This window comes from Rhynchophorus ferrugineus, unplaced genomic scaffold, assembly GCF_030347505.1.
Source record: "Rhynchophorus ferrugineus isolate W39M unplaced genomic scaffold, kcgeb_rfMv2 rfM6, whole genome shotgun sequence".
NCBI lineage: Eukaryota > Metazoa > Arthropoda > Insecta > Coleoptera > Curculionidae > Rhynchophorus > Rhynchophorus ferrugineus.
In genome coordinates, this window is record NW_027472585.1 from 36,850,974 (window position 1) to 36,868,149 (window position 17,176).

At 30.7% G+C, this 17,176-nt stretch overlaps 1 protein-coding gene and 1 non-coding gene across 3 annotated transcripts in view; one reads left to right on the top strand and one right to left on the bottom strand.

The window, feature by feature from the left end:
- LOC143199054 (tyrosine-protein kinase-like otk) overlaps window positions 1-17,176 on the bottom strand; it is a 142,036-nt gene that overhangs the window by 95,808 nt on the left and 29,052 nt on the right. The gene's annotated exons all lie outside the window — the stretch shown is intronic.
- TRNAH-GUG (transfer RNA histidin (anticodon GUG)) lies at window positions 7,514-7,585 on the top strand. The gene has a single exon. It is a non-coding gene; the product is annotated as a tRNA-His (tRNA).

Sequence of the window (17,176 nt, forward strand, 5' to 3'; positions counted from 1 at the left end):
ATGTGAAGATAGTTAATATATGTAGAGATAACTGATATAATCGCTCTTGTCTAATTCTTCAGCATTTGGTCTGCTTTAATATTTAACTAAGAATAACTTTAAGGCAAAATTCCACTTTCTTCGTGAAAGTGCTTTCACTCCAAAAGACTTACTACACAAAGATACTTACAAAACAAAAACATCATCTTCCTTGATATATTTTTTGAGAGTGAATGAACACTGTTGTTTACTGACTCTTTTTTAAAAATTTATAAGAAAACACTTTTCACTTTCCATTTTGGGAAAAGGAAAACTTTTCATATTACTAAATACGACGCCGAACAGGATCGGATAAATTGAAGTGTTGTGTTATACACCGGCAAAAAAAAACAAAGAGGGAGCCACATAAAGTTCCAGCTGTTCAATGACGAAAATTCAATTTAGATAACTGTCCTCGATCGCATTTATATTAGCAGTTTTTGGGCCTGATCCAATCACTATAACTCTCCGGCAACGTTTATGCTTCTCACCCCGGACTTCCTTGTTTCCCCCATAACGTCGGAATTTCTCTACACCCTTTTCGCTGTCCATTATCGGCGACCTATTTCATACTCCTCGATTTTTTCCGAGGCAATTTTTCAGGACTATTGGGTTAAGACGATAAATTCCGACTGAGGAGATATTCTCTCCATTTTATACAAGTTTGTGGCTTTTTTATACAATAGTTGTCGACAATTTTGATAACAATAATTACAATCTTTGTTTATTGTAACTAAAATTGGAAAAAAAATCTTTCGAAATTTGTTAAGGATGTTTTCAGAGTTACGCGACAAAACATTAACACTCTACACATTTTGATTACAACTCTTAAGATCGCAAGAACAACGCGATAAAACTATAGCACAATTCAGCGTGCTAATTATTAATACATATTATTTTTGAATGTGTTGTTTAAAATAACAGTTTATTTTTTTATCATACGTCGCGGAAAAAATCTACAGGCATAGATAATATTATTACAGATAGAATGTACAGATGAAATTAATATTATCAATAAAATAAAGAAGTCAAAAAATTAATGTGTCACACATTGCAAGTATAATAAATAGATCTAGACATTTATTAATGGATTATTTAAAAGATCTGGAAAATTATATTAGAAAAATCCAGTAGGCCGGCCAAGTGTCTTAAATGATAGAGATAGACGAGCAATTTTGCGAGTTGCTTAAAATTCTAAGGATACATTACTTAACAAATATCTCGGATGTAACGAATTTGGCGCATGTGCACTATCCTGCATAGAAAACCATAGAAAAGACCTTAGAAACTATATTGTCTTCCCTTTCTAATGGCAGTACATTCTTTTCGAATTTATTCATATTATATAGAATATTTACATTTTGTGTTACACTAATAATTCTATAGGAATAATAATTAAATTGTTGTTATTCTTCGTGGTTTAACAAACATTGGTTTTAAAATATGGAAGAACAAGCGTGTAGTGTAGAAAGTAAGGTTAACTTTTTAAAAATTATAAAATCCAAACAGCAGGAATTTTGTTTATAGTGGGAATAGTAGCTGCCACATTTCTACATCAACTTCATTGACATTGAATAGGTATCAACATATACCAATATTTAACAATAACAAGAACAGAGAAGAACATGTTGTGTTAGAGGTAGTCAATTCATTAATGAGGTTTGTTCAATAAGAAGAGTAGCAAAAATTGTAGCAACTGGTAATAATTAGACATTTATTTTAAACTGATATATTTTAGCAATTATTTAACTAGCTAGAATGAGAGATGTAGCTGGAATTTGGTAACAGTGAAAGTCGAAGAATGTGAAATTCAGAGAAGGGATTTCTGGATCAAGAATATTAAGAAAAATTTCATTGCTTTCATATATAGGGGTTGCTTTTTCGTTTGGTTTTAACTATATTGGCTGGATTTCATATGGCATATTGGCATATGGTTCCTGGAGTTCATGTCCAATGTTAAATGTTATATATGGTGTTTTTATAAAAATAGAAAAGCTAGACATGTAGTAATTATATTTATATTATTTCATTTTATTCAATAATTTTTAAAATATGTGTTATTTCAAAAAATGTTCGGTGTTAGTTATTATCAAATTTGTGTATATTTATTTATAAAAAAATAATTTATATATAAAAGAGGAGTAAGTAAATGAAGCAGTATATAATAAGCGGAGCCCAATATGAGATGAGATATTTCATAAATAATGTATTCTCAAATTCTATGTTAGCAACGAACGAAATCGCTTCTGTATCTGACTTAAATAAATCTGATGTAAGAAATGTTCAACGTCAAAATGCCAGACATTTAAGAAGAAAGAAATAATTCACATTTAAATGAAAAACATAAGGAAAAAACGCTTATATTTCGCCGAAGAATATATGTCATGGAAGTAAAACTGGCACCATGTTACATTTTTTGAATGAAAGGAAATTCTATTTGGTTGGCCCTGATGGGTATAAGTATTACTATCATGATTTATGAACAGATCAATTAACTTTAAGTGTTATGTGTAAAGCTGCACAGTGTAAGATTAAGATTATGTTAAAATCCTATATGAAACATTTTATATTCTCTCATTTTTCTAACCCAATACACCCAACTATGCTATAATTTTGTAGCGTCCTTCGAGACAACATTCTATAAAAAAAGAGCATCGATTAGGATCTTTCTTTGTTTGCAAATTACAAAAATTGGAGATCTGTAACCACTAATTGAAAAAATAAAAGTTCGCTTCTGTAAAATCCACCAAATTCTACGAAGACAAAACGAAACAAGCAATACAGCTTTTTTGAGACACTTTTTAAAAGCAACGACAAATACGACATTTTCTTCTTGTTGAAGTAATCACCAACACTATTCGAAAAATGTGAGATCTACAAATACCCATTAAAAGAAGAACAATATCTGCCTTCAGAATACAATATATCTTACTGACCAATTTTAAGGCAAATCTTACGAAAACAAAACGCATCGAGGAATATCTACGATTTTTATTGAACACTCTTAAAAGCCCGACGACGAATATGGTTCTTATATTTTAGCACCCTTTCCATAAACAGCGGCGTTGGTGCTGTATTTTTTTACTTTAATCTCCCGGCAGTGATGAGCCGTCGATAGACGAGGTTTATGGTACGTACAACATTAAATAAACATAAATATTTTTCTTCTGCATCTTGACGCGCCGCGAAGCCTTTGATATGCGGGAGGGGGAAGCGACGGCCGCCCAACCGACGAGCAGAAGAACGGAGCGCGGCGGTCCAAAATAACTGATGCCGCTGACTGAAAGCTTTCTCTTGTAGTGTTTGGAATAACGGTACGTGATAAAATAATGCATGTTTCGATAGGACAATGCGCAAATATACAAGAAACGTGCCTAAGTACTATTTGGCATTGCCGATAGTTCTTTGTATATTTATTGTATATAAAGGAAAGGTAAAGCTTTTCCGCCAATTAACACATGGGCTGAAAAGTCCCGGGCGTAACAAAGAAAACGCGTTTTTTTTTGGTCGAAATTGCCTTTATTCATCAGCGTAATCTCCATCAAAAGCCACTCAATCATTCCAGTGCAGCTTTAACATTTAAATACCGTTTTTGTAGGATGATTTATATTTTGCCTCAAAATAGGCCTGTCACCAGTTGCTGTCCACTCAGATGACAATCGTTTTGATTTCGGAGTGAAGTGATGGATCCATGTTTCATCCATTGTCACATATCGACGCAAAAATTCCGGTTTCTTACGTTCAAACATTGCCAAGCTCTGCTCAGAATCAACAACACGTTCTTGTTTTTGGTCAACAGTGAGCATCCACTTTGAACAGAGATCTCTCATAGTCAAATGAGACAACAAAAGACAACCCTCATAACAATACAATTTGAATTAATTAAATTTGATGAATTTAACACCATCCCGAAGTATCAAAGACAATCTCATAATATGTATATTTGAATCAATGCAATATGGACTGCGTTCTGCATCATCGGTGTCTCTACGACCACGTTTGAAGTCAGCAAACCAACGTTTTACTGGTGTTTCTGATGGAACGGAGATAACGATAAACACTTTTCAAGTCATTGCTTGGCTTGTGCGGTATTTTTTCCATCAAGAAGCAGTGTAAAATTAAAAGACGAAATTGTTTTTAATCGATTGTTTTGAAAATAACAAAAGTAGTGTCACTCTTAGAACAATATCTCACAAACTTATGAGTAGAATATCATTAAATTTTAACAGCTTTCTTTTGCAGGTTAGTACCAATTGAACAAGCGGTGAATGCAATAAAACTAGCGCCATCTATGTGTTAGGCCGGTACATGTCAGCACATGTGTAAATCTATAATCTGCAATGTTTGAATGAAACCATAACAGATGTTTCAAATATGATCAAATATCTCATTAAACTAATTATGATTCAACAGAAAGTACATAAATTGAAAACCTTGACAACCAATCCATGAAATTCAATATAAATTTGCAGAAGAACATTTATACAATTCTACAACTAAAAAAAGGATATGTATTAATAAGTATTGATTCAAATATGCATTCAATAGGCAGCAAAAGTAAAAAAGAGCTTCTTGCCTAAGAACAGTTTTATCAAATTGGTACTCCTACTGTTGCAATAGTCGCGAGTTCGAATACTACTGAGGCATAATCGTAAATTTATGTTTTTGATTGTTCTTAAAGCAAAATTACTAAATACGATAACAAAAGTGATCCCAGTCATATCAGTGACCAGGCTGAGTAAGATAGGATGTCTTCTGCGGTAATTTACAAGTTGGTCATTCACCAGTCGGTAGACTTAATGCTGAGAACCGAGGTTCGGAGGTCACGTTAAACAATAGGTCCAGTTCAGATAAACCCTAGTTGGTAAAAAGAGGATTATTGTTGACTTCTTTCTCCATAAGGGCGGTATTATCGCATAGAACTATTTAGCACTGCTGCAAATCTTTAGATATTTATTGTATATAAAGGAGGTGGGTCAAGATTAGTAAGTTCATATTTTGGACTTATTTTTTTAATATATTTTTCATATTTTTAACATTTATTCCGAGGCAAAAAATCGGTTCTGTTTTTTCTAAAGAAACCAAATTAATTCGCATACTTCAAAGAACTTGAGAACATTTTAATTCTGTAGTAGAAGGATCAATGTTCGAATCAAGCTACCACTATTAGAATTGTTCGAAACTTTTAAAAAACTAAAAATATTAGAAAATACATAAAATACAATATAGACAGGGCACTACAAACATTAGAAAGATGTCCAATAGGATATACTTATTCACCATGTCTAATAAATACCTTGAAAGAAAATAAACACTCAAAATATTTTTATTTTATTTTTTATTCTACCGTGAAAGCTCCTAAAATTTACGTATCTAAACCAGAAGACCCCTTCTCTGTCAGTAAAAAAATCCGTAATGCCTAACATTATTTTTAACTATTTCGCAATTTATAGACCTCTAAACTAGCATCCATTTGTTATACTGCATTGACTATAGAATACAAAAGATCGAATACAAACGATAAAAACGTATCTATGGAATACAAAATAAAACTTGTCCACCAGTCAGGATATTTTGTAACCTTTCCGTGCCTAAAAAAAGGAATTTTTGAAAAAATAAACTAATCTTTTAAACTTTTTTTCCCAGTTTCTGATTATGTACTTCCGCAAAAATATCAAGATTACAATAAAACCATGGGTAGCCCGATATATATAAGACAATCTTCATATTAATATATATATATATATATATATATATATATATATAAAAGACAACCCTCATAACAATACAAATTTGATGAATTTAGCACCATCCCGAAGTATAAAAGACAACCTCATAATAAATGTATATTTTAATCAACAAAATTCGTCAAATTTGGCACAATCCCGAAACATAAAAGATAATGAACCTATTAATATATGTATTTGAATCAATGAAAGCTGTCAAATTAAGCGCAATTCCGAAATATAAAAGATAACTCTCATAATAATGCATGCAATCAATGAAATTTGTTGAATTTAGTACAATCACGAAATATAAAAGACAACCCTCATAATAATATGTATACTTAAATCAATGAAATTCCTCAAATTTAGCTCAATACCGAAACATAAAAGACAATCAAAATATTAAAATATGTATTTAAGTCAATAAAAGTCGTTGAATGTAGCACAATCCCGAAATATAAAAGATAACCCTCATAATAATGCAAGCAATCAATGAAATTTGTTTTAGTACAATCACGAAATATAAAAGACAACCCTCATAATAATATGTATACTTAAATCAAAGAAAATCCTCAAATTTAGCTCAATACCGAAACATAAAAGCCAATCAAAATATTAAAATATGTATTTAAGTCAATAAAAGTAGTCGAATTTAGCACAATCCCAAAATATAAAAGATAACCCTCATAATAATACATGGACTAGAATCAATGAAATTTGTTGAATTTAGCACAATCCCGAAGTATACAAGACAACCCTCATAATAATATGTGTACCTGGATCAACTAAATTTGTCGAATTTAACACAATCCCGAAATATAAAAAACAAATATCATAATACATAGAAGAATACATAATTTAGAAGAATTCCGAAACATAAAAGACAAACCAACATACAAATTAATGTATTGGAATCAATGAAAACCGTCGAATTTTGTACAATCCCGGAATATATAAGACAACCTTCATCATAATATATGTATTTGAAACAACAAAATTGGTCGAATTTAACATAATCCCAAAATATAAATGACAACCAACATATTAATATATGTACTTGAATCAATGAAAGTCGTCGAATTTCGCACAGTCCCTCTCTGAGCATCTTAAATTCATTTAAATCCAATATCCACGGACAAATTATCAGGAAAATTAAATCGGACTTTTCCTAACATTAATCGATACCGACTATTCGAAATTATAAAAATATTAATAAGATTTCCACGCCTACCGAACAATATTTACGAGCTGTTAACTTCGGTCCCATCACTACCCCCGACGACAGAAAAAAGGAAGGCCCGCCTCCGTCTCTCTCGATATCCCATCTTAATTCCGTCCTCTGGAAATCCTCTCGCTGGCATTAATATCATCGGAGCTAAACCGAAAACGCAATTTTCCATCGCTTTAACCGGGTTTTATAAAATGAAATTTCATTGTTCTTCGGGCTTTTCGATCAATTTATTTCCGATATTATTGTATCCCTATCTCTATCTTTCCCTGGCGTCAGATTGTACGAGAACTTAATTAATCCAAGAAAACCCGGCATTTCAGATCAATGCCAGTAATTTTCTTAATGAAATTTACAGCGTAACGCTTCAAAACCGAGTAATAATTAGAATTTGTTTTAACTTTGTACAACTGGCGCTTCCGTTTAAGAATTACTTCAAACGAATTTACATTTTTATATATAAATACAAAATTAATGAATATTTAAAAAAATACTACAGCATTTGTTGGTCTATTACAAACCAACCTCATATCTCCCGATAGCCGTGATCGTCTAGTGGTTAGGACCCTACGTTGTGGCCGTAGTAACCCAGGTTCGAATCCTGGTCACGGCAATGTGCAAACATTGTCACGGTGGGAGTCACTTTTTTATAAATTTTTTTGATTAATTAACGATAATAGTACAAATAATCGATATATGTATATATTACATGTTGATTCGCCATTTTTTTTTACCTATGTGTAACGTACATCTTCATTAAAATAAATTAAACATTTCAATTGCATTGTATATATTAAAACACAATTTTTATTGAATCCAATATAATTATTTCACATCCTTTTGATCAGTTTTCAATCAGTTCATACCAGTTATTGGTTTGGTATTATAAGTTTTGTATTCTATGTTTAATCCATTAATACATTTAAAAAGACACTGTCAAGTGATTCAAAATGACTATTCAAACATTGAACATTACATTGAAAATCCTCTTAATCGATGGTAATATAATATGTTTGAATAAAACGATAACAGATGTTTCAAGTATGATTAATGTTCTCATTAAACAAATTATTATCCAATAGAAAGCACATAAGAGAAAAGAATTCTCGAGAATACTTGAGAAAGGAACTCAATGAAATTCAATATAAATATGCATGTGTTAGAACTAAAACAAGAAAATTTATTAGTATTTATTGACTCAAATATGCAACTAAATTAAAAAAGAGTTTCTTGCACCAATTTGATATGACGACCATAGAAATAAGATTTAAATCCAATTGAAAATCTATGAAAAAAAAATACTGAGAATAGATCCCACAATATTTCGTAAACAAATAAATGAACAGAAACCTTAAAGGCGTATAAAAATGAATTAAATATGAAATTATATCTTAAATGTTCCATTTTAATATCTCTATTAACCAAAATGTAAACAATTATTAACAGGTTTTTTGGATAGAATCCTTATTTTTGATTAAAAAAAAATTATACACAACACTCAATTTATTTGCACCGTTTCTATTTTAACTAAAAAACCAGTCTAACCAGCATTATTTTGAATAACTTAGTAAACATTATAATGTTTATGACCTTCAATTGGATAGTTGTTTGGGGTCCGTGAGCATTATTCTCCCTTTTTGTGAAAAACCCTGCATCTGGTGGGAACGTTTACATCAAATTGCCAGTCACTATGACAAGTAAATTAATTAAAACATATGTTTACAACAAGCAGATGGCTGCGAGATATAATTCTATTCGATTTAAAAGAAACTGTTAAGTGTAGAACTTGAGGATTATGAGTGGTAATGTTACTAAAACCAACACAGAATGAATTTAACTACTACACAAACAAAAATAACATTAATAGATTTTTAAAAGTTTTTTAAAGTATTAATATGATTGAAAACAATTATAATAACGGACTTATAAAAGAATTTTTAATGATATATGAAATAATATATAAAGACACATTAAAAAGAAAATAACCACATTTTAAATATAAACAAATGTTTTGATTGATTGGAATCAAATATCTGTTATTTGTATATAATAACTTGCTGTTGGATAAGCAAATTTTAAAACTAATGTGAAGCTATGGAATCAGAATGGAAATACATAATCCTTATGGAGATGTTTCGCAAAAAGCAAGGTAAAGATAATACTAGTTTTTTCAGAACAGGACTGATTACTTGCACCGAGACCTTCAGATACTGAAAAACTCCATTTCATTGTTAATAATGAAATATTGGAACTCTTGGATAGTATTCGAGCAGGAACATACTCAAAATAATAAAATCATTTGATCCTGTACTACAGTGAAATGTATTTAACAGATAAAACAGTAATGTTAATCAATATGTAAAGATTGTTAGTATGAAGACTAAGGACCAACGGCTTCTCTTAGATATATAACTAATTTTTAAGTTATGGTAAAAACAAAATATAGATTATTCGACAACGACTAGTAACGATATATTATTTTACAAAAATAAGTTAATATAGATATAAACTTGCAAACAATTTTATTCCTTCAGAATTACGCAAAGTAACAATTGATCTACATTAATTTTAATACGCATGCTTGTATATATAAAAACCAAAGAAATGTTACCACGAATGAACTAAATTATCGAAATGAATTACATTTATCAACAAAATATACTGAAATCAACTAGAAATTCCTCGAATCTTTGGGGTAAAGGACTTCAGGTAGGCCCTAAAGATCACAAACAGGTATCGGCTAACTATTCAAGCGTAAACTAATCATCAACTATGTGTAAAACCACTCAAAAGGACAAAGCTTAAGAGATGCCCTTATAATTATTATTGCCGAAAGCCCATATGTTCGGTAAAATCTAACCACTCGGTAAAAATACAAAAGAGCAAAAGAGATAGGACGCAATTTATATTATAATAATTTAACTTAGTATTTAATATTAAACGATTGTGTAAATTAATACAAAATTTTTATATTAATTATTAATTATTTGTGAACATTTTGAACAAACTTAGATCATAAAATTACATATAAATATCAATTAATTATCAATATAGAATTTATAAGCTACTAACTGAAATTTTTTAGTGAGTTGATATGTGAGTGAATGATGTTTGATAAATATGACAGTGCCTAACAATATGTTTCAACTCATATAATAACATACCACTGAGGCCAAATTATATCTTATGCATTTCTTGTAGTCCAGACGGTTTTTATCCATCCACCTTATAGTCCAGGCCTGGCCCAAGTGATTAGCGTTTGTTCCTGTCAACGTTGAGAGATCAATGGCGTCAATGTTCACCATCATTACACACATTTAACATTATTAGACTTATGATGGATGAATTCTCGAAGATATAGCGATAAATAACTTTATTAAAAATTCTTTGTATTGGTTAAATCCAAGTTCCTTTCATTTTGTAAATATGTGCTTCTTTTAATGAAAAACTGAGTTTGTAAAACAGAACTGCTTTTATCATCGGTCACAATTCAATGTAAAAATGACTCTCTTAAGGCTTTGAAAGAACATTCTACTCCCAGATTCTGAATTATGTTCGTAGCTCTAGATATTTAATGCAGCTGCAAATGTTCGTGAATGTTTCATTTTATTTTTCATATAGTGAGTTGTTCACAAATTCTCATTATCTTCCACACTGTAATCACTATTTATCTAACAAACCAGATTATCGCATTCTATGTCCAAACAATTTTAAATAGAATCAAACAACTGTTGCTTAAATAAATTATGTAAATACAGATCTTAAATGACACTACCTGTGTTGAAAAACAATACTTGTCACAGATCTTTTCGAATGAAGGAATTAATAGGTATGGAATCACGGAGTTGTTAGAATGAAAGCAAAGATCAACACAAAAAAATATATTTATACATACAATAATACAGCCAATGAAGGTTATCAAAATGTATGATATCAGCACGTCACAATGTTACCGCATAAAATTTGAGTTTTGGCTTACAACTTTTGCCGGTTTATAACCTCTAATTATTAACACTGATGTTTTGAAAAATGTGACGACCAGTATCAACGCAAATTGAATGTTAAAAACTGATTCGGTTATATGTCCCGACGCATCAGACAGCATAAAGTTATATAAAAGTAACTTTCAATGTTCAAAATACGATTCGAAATAACACTATTTTGAAGTTAATTAACCAAAATAATTTATCACATCCTCCACCGAATGGATAACGCACCGAATCTGCCTAATCAAAGAGAACACGGTGAAACGGACCGAGCTAATATCAACCCCAACTCTACGATTCACAGGACGCAAAAAATATATATATTAAACCAACATCCTGTCGAGTCGAGCGTACCCCCGACAACATTCAAATATAAGGGAGCATCTGTTAAATAGGACGCGAGGTATTCATAACAGTGCTCTGTTCCCCTCTCTTCCGTCGAAAGGTGGCTCAAGGTGAAAAGGGGTGAAAAAAAAACATCGAGACAATATTGACTGAATCGTGAATTCATTTTTCCCATCTTGTTCCGTGTTTTAACTGGTGGAGAATAGTTTTTCGTTATTCTTCTTGGATAACAAAACAACAAAACATTATATCAGTTTAAGACTTGCTAAATCATTTAAAAGGAGTGGAAGTAGCATTTAACTGCGAATTTCTCTTTATCTGTATTAAAAATGAATGGAAAGTGGTGAACAAAACATCGAGACAATCTTGACTGCATCATGAATTCATTTTTGCCCATCTTGTTCCTTGTTACTGATAGAGAATAGTTTTTTGTTATCCTTTATGCATGTAATGGGTTGGATATCACAAAATATATTATAGCATTAAAATATTATTGCAGCTTAGGACTTGTTATACTATTTAAAATCAACAGGAGTGGCGTTTAATTGCGAATTTCTCTTTACTTGTTATTAAAAATTAAAGTAAACCGACTTGTTATTCAATATGCAGTGATCAAAGCAAAACATGAAATCTCAAATCAAGATCGCCTAATAATTAAAGCTATATTATGGTTGAAATAATCAAATATTCGAATAATTGACAATAATCCTAGTTACGAAAAGCATTATTTACCAGAAAGATATTCATGAAAGAAAATTCATGTTTTACTGAATAACAGGCTGGGTTGGACTAGATCTATTTTATTTATATAACTTAACACCTGACTGTATTCTAGAATTTGTATTTTGTTTAAAGACAAAGTATGTATTTTGCCCAGCTCTTGTTTACATCAATTTATATTATATAAAGCTTACCTTATATAACGTTAAGTTTTTAAAAACGTCGACGTTAAATATTAAATATTGAAAAAATAGCCTGCAGAAATGGTGAATTTATGAATAATTCAATGAGGAACAATATATGGTATTAATTTTAATTATACAAGGTATTTATTAAGCCGATAAAATAAGTTTCAACTGATCGAGCAGTAGTTATATGTGCGTACACATTTGTAATAATTTCAAAATATGGACGTAAGAGAAAACACATTCTTGCTATATCAAAAATTCAAAAACGATGCTAAACAATATAAAAACAGGCAATTTATTAACTCAGTTTAGAGTAAAGCATCAGCTATTTATTATATGTCGAATTTTTTCGTGATATCCCCTGTGGTTTCATATTTTAAAAAAAAAAAAATATCGTCATCATCTGTCGTCGGGCTTCTGTATAAATGAGGAAACATAAATAGGATGTCTTGGAGCAAAATAACCGAAAATATCCCGAAAAAGATCCATGTTGTATGGGTGATAATGGGTAGGCATAACTGATTTATGAATCGGGTGTCTATTTATAGTTCCGGTTTCATTTTTTCAATCGCCTTTGTTGAATGAAGGTGAATTTATTAAGAATATGAGTGGAGTGAATTATCGTGCATTGTTTCTCGATAATTTATTGATAAATCTTCTGTGTATTTCATCAACATATGGTTCAATTTATTATGGAAGTATTACTGTCCATGTTTATTACATATTACTGTGATGTGATACTCTTAATTCTCAGTTCGACAAATTGGTATTGTATAACAAAATGTATATTCAATATGTCTTAAAACAGTTAAAAAAACTTATTGAACTTGACTCAAACGTTTTTTTTTCTATTTTAAGATTTAAATTCAAAACGCCAAAACGTCAGGATGCTATGGACTCAGTATATAGTATACAGTTAATAAACAACCAATGAAGTTAGGCACAAAAACATCAAAAGCCTGGTATTCTACAAATGCAAATAAAACTATTAAAAAATCCAGAAATTATTTTGAAAGTGTCAAAGTAGCATCCTTTCTCAATATAGAAAACGTTATAAAATGATGTTTTTCTCAACAGATCCAAATATATTTTCCAGACCAAGGATCTTTTTTGATCATTTGGGTACGGTGAACGAATAACTACAGGTGTTTATTTTACCCGGAATAAAAGTTATTTCTATTTCTAGAGTAAACAGTTAAGGGTAACTACATATTTGATACGTATTTGATTGAATAATGGTTTCTATTAGCGCGGTATTTGGGTGTTATGGCAAACAGGAATATGAACTCAAATGTTGTCACTGAAGTCAAGGAAAGTAAAGTAAAACAAAATAAGCGGAAATTTAGTTTAACTGTTCATAGGACAATTTAATATGTCTTTTTTTAAATATATTTTAAAGTCTTCTTTTCACCAACTGAGCTTTATCTGGACTGGATCATTTTCCTTGTCAGATTTTACACTCTTGCCTAGGACAATCACAAATTTTAAACAATCACAAACATAAATTTACGGCCATGCCCCAGCAGGATTCGAACCCGCGGCTATTGCAACAGTAGGAGGACCGTCCTATCGCCTTTACCACTGCGCCACCAAGCCAGCTGAATAATGTTTTGTACAGCGTGGTATTAGGAGTTTTAAATATTTCGAATACTTACGTATAGGGCATGTATGAACACAAATGTTATCACTGAAGTCAAAGAAGTAAAGTAAGAGATTTAATTTAACTGTTCATAGGAGAATTTAATATGTTAAAGCACATCTAAACAGAGATTTTGAACAATACTTGATGAAATATTGGAGTAGCATTTGGTTATAAGTTTGTAAAACTATTATTAAAATGAATTTGAAATTTCAATTTGTGTATTTTATTTTCCGAAATATTACAATGTAATACTGCATACACTTCTTCGTCCCACAGAGTGTAAAAAAGTTAAAGAAAATCAAACATCCATCATTAAGTGTATATAATTTTAAAATATTTTATATTGTAGTTACTATCAACTATGTAAAATTAACATTTTGGTAGCCCTGTCAAATAGATTTGCATCTGCATTTTCAATTTATTATCATAGTATTTGTCAAAAGGTTTGCCATCAATATAATTTTGATTTTTTTCATAGGACTTCACTGTAATAATATATATAGATATAATTACACTTAATTAAAAAAAACACGTAATTTAAAAATAAATCATTTTTTAGAATATGTCTATTATATATTATTATAAATCAATATTTTTGTGACTTCATAACAGACATCATGCCTAGTGAGTTGAAACCGTGGTATTTTATTCTATACCAACACAATATTATAAAAATAAATAATTAATAGAAAAACTTAAGAAAGCATTTTTTTTGTATATTTTAAAGTCTCCTTTTACCAACTGTTTATCTGGACTTACAGTTTAACGTAGACAGACTGGCAAAATCATGCCAGAAGATATCCGGTCGTACCCAGCCTGGTTACCGGCGTGACTGAGATCATTTTCCTTGTCGGAACATAATTTATGTTTGTAAATTACGATCGTGCCTTAGCAGGATCCGAACCCGCGACTATCGCAACAGTAGGTGGACCGTCCTGTCGCCTTTACAACGGCACCAACCAAGCCGGCCACAAAGTATTATTGTATTGAGAAATATCAGGTTTCATTTCTGTATATTATCTAAAAATTCCTTACATTTTTCTTATACGTATATATACGATTAGTTGTAGTTAAAATTTTACAATGTTCTCCGTTGATACATTGCATGACAAGCTTTAATACATCTTCTGTTACAGTTTCAAAGTCGTAAAACTGTTAAAAGCTTTTTAGAATGATTATTATTCCTATAAAATCCAACTATAAACGTTAGAAGTCTCTTAGGTATTATTGTGTATTTAAAAAATATATAGGGGCATCAAACCGGCATTTTATATGGTACAGTTTCACTATCGCTACCACCATACGCGTTTTAGACGTTCTGTTTACCAAACCATTAACTAACAGTTATTTATATACACACATACATGTACAAATACCGGCTCCATCGAGCGTTCTCTTCGGTATGCCCCGCGGAAAGGTCCATTGTAGTTGTTCAGCAGCAAGAAGACTTTCCCTTTAATACATATAGTATGGTATGATATTTATTCATTTTCCAAATGGAACGTAATGTAGATAAAATCGGTAACTATTATCTGCTCTCGACAGTATTCTTTTCTGCGCAAGATGGGGGAAATTTCTCTGAATGCAATTTAATCACTCGTGGCGGTCGTACTATTTTTTTTCTTTTTAGTTGATTGAATCTAAATTAAATCTTAATTAATTAAATAGTATTTAAAAATAATATGTTTGTTGTCACATCATACCACACTGTTTACCTTTTTCGGTTGTTGACATTATAACAGTACACGATCTAATGTATAATGTTTTTGAGACCATTGTTGTTTAGTCTTGAAATTTTTATTTTCTCATGCAACTTGCCCGAAAAAAAATGTTTATTTCAATATATACTTATATCATCACGTTATTCCTTTGATTAATTACCAAACCACACGAACTTTGTATAGTGTATAAATATTACTTTAAACTGTAGCTTAATTTAATTTTAAATTGACAAATACATACAGATAATATACAATATTCAACAATAAAATCTCTTAAATCCATATAAAATATCTTCTGCTTCTACTATGTATATATAGTACTTCTTGTGAGGGCTGTTACTTATATTTTCTAGCAGTAAGTTGTGAAATTATTCATTGTTAGAACGTTATTATATTAAAATATAATAAGTGTGTTTGTAGGAAGTAGGTTTTTTAGGAACCTACAGCTTGTTTATCATGGCATTTTTGAGGTTTAATGTCAACGTCAACAATGACAAATCGCTGGGACCGTAGACCTAAATTTGGAAGAGTATTGTTCAATAAAAATGCAATTTCTTACTATATATGCGTAAGTCTTTCATTATGGTCTACGCACACTGAACTGAAATACACAGTCTGTGTTTATTCACAGATCTTTTACTGATCCGAAACGTAAACATGACTCCAAGTCCCTTATCGGGATCACCAGAAGTTGTGTAGCAAATTGTGAGATGTTAAAATTTAAATGAAAAATTTAATGCATGTGTTTCTATATATAGTCTTTTCAAAGTTCCTTTAGTAATGCGAGATGGATATTTGGACGTCGAAACATTGCAATGTTGCCGCATCAACACTGAGTTTTCAAGAATTTAGCAAACGTCTGACAGCCGGTCGCTGTCCGGTTGTCAGATGTACGCTAAATTATTCAAAATATAAGTTATAATGACTACAAGTCATAAACCGGCAAACATTATTTTAGCCCTTCGCTATATATAACTTTGCTTGCACAATGAAGAATAATACGTTAGATTCACCCAAGAAAACCCGTCTACATACAAAGTGGGTGACGAATCTTGACCATCTTGATATTGGCTCTATTCGAGACCAAATATACGAAATGTATAAGAGCAGTAAGTACACAAAGTATTTTATCGATATAAACATAATTTAATACAATTATTTTAGAGAATATTGTCTGTCTGGAAAGTATACATAAAAGAATTAGGGACATGTAGCTTTTTGAGGAATGTAAGACATCCTTTCACACACTCTTACAGGGAATAGGATTTAAATAGTGTAAAGATAACCTTCGGAGAGGTTTAATGGAACTTCCAGATATTGCCTTAAATAGAATGAAATTTTGAAAGACATAAAATAAGACCAAGGAAGATAAACTATAAATAATGATCGATAAAACTTGAATATTTCAAAATTCATTGTGGCACTCTTGGCAACAAAGTAACAAAAAAAGTGTAAAAACAACAAAAATTGATGGAAAAAGGTAAAAGTTACAACAGCATTCGATTAGGTGTTGTTGGTCATTATATTTATTAATAATTAATTGAAGATATATTGCTGGGCGATCAGGATATTCCATCAAAAACTGTTTGGATATGTGGAAGG